Source organism: Austrofundulus limnaeus, unplaced genomic scaffold (assembly GCF_001266775.1).
Source record: "Austrofundulus limnaeus strain Quisiro unplaced genomic scaffold, Austrofundulus_limnaeus-1.0 Scaffold454, whole genome shotgun sequence".
NCBI classification, from domain to species: Eukaryota; Metazoa; Chordata; class Actinopteri; order Cyprinodontiformes; family Rivulidae; genus Austrofundulus; species Austrofundulus limnaeus.
Window position 1 is genome coordinate 337,749 of NW_013952856.1, and position 1,118 is coordinate 338,866.

Below are 1,118 nucleotides of genomic sequence, written 5' to 3' on the forward strand. Positions count from 1 at the left end.
CTTCTTCTTCTTCTTCTTCTTCTTCTTCTTCTTCTTCTTCTTCTTCTTCTTCTTCTTCTTCTTCTTCTTCTTCTTCTTCTTCTTCTTCTTCTTCTCCTCCTCCTCCTCCTCCTCCTCTATGGGCACAACTTCTCCCTTTAATCTGTCAGTCCGTCCGTGACCTGGCTTCTGTCTATGTTTTGTCTCAGTCTGCTCCGGAGCACGAGCATGACTTCACCCCATGCGCGCTCCACACTCGCGGAGTGAGATGACAGCAGAGGGACGAAGTGTGACCCTGTTGGACACACGGTGCGCAACGTTCTCCCTGTCCACAGGGGCCTCGCCGGGACTGGGAGTCGCGCGTGACTTAGGGGCCAAAGTCAAACTTAATTACATAATATTTTCTCTTTTTTAATATTTATCCTAATCGTGTCTTTAGCTTTTAATTTTACTTTTCATTATAGGTGATTTATAATCCCAAAAAAAAAAAAAGAAAGAAAGAAAATATCCAGGCGAGCGGTTTAAACTTTTCCTCATTAGGAGTTTTATTATGAAGCTTTTACGCTCTTTCGCCTAAAAACGGGTCTATTTTCAAAGTGCACATCTGTCATGACCTCCTAGTTAAATTTTGCGCTGTTGTTGTCTTGTGATGGGACAGCTGCAAGGAAACAAACATAACACAAAACCACTGAGGGAACTCGCGCGCGCGCTTGTTCTCGAGGCAAATTCGACTCGAATCCTGTTTGGTGCTTTTTACTCTGTTTAACAATCGCCTAAAATGTCACGTCTGGCTTTTGTTTTCTTTCATTTGAAGACTTTTGTGGTCCTTCTTGCAGCTGCAGGAGCTCAGTTGTTTTTTTTTTTTTTTTCTGCTGCAGAACTTGCGAGTCGCATCGATCGAGTCGTGAGGTGCAGGAATTTTAGTCGGGTTGATATTTTTTTATTGTAGTTGTTTCTCTACGTGATAGAGAGATGGGTGGGGGGTCAGGCTGGAGGGACCTGGTCATTGATGTGTGCGTTCTGTTTGTGAGGACCAGAAACTAATCATGTTTGACGTAAATTAACTGTTATTCACAAAACTGGGAGGTGTGTGTGTGTGTGTGTGTGTGTGTGTGTGTGTGTGTGTGTGTGTGTGTGTG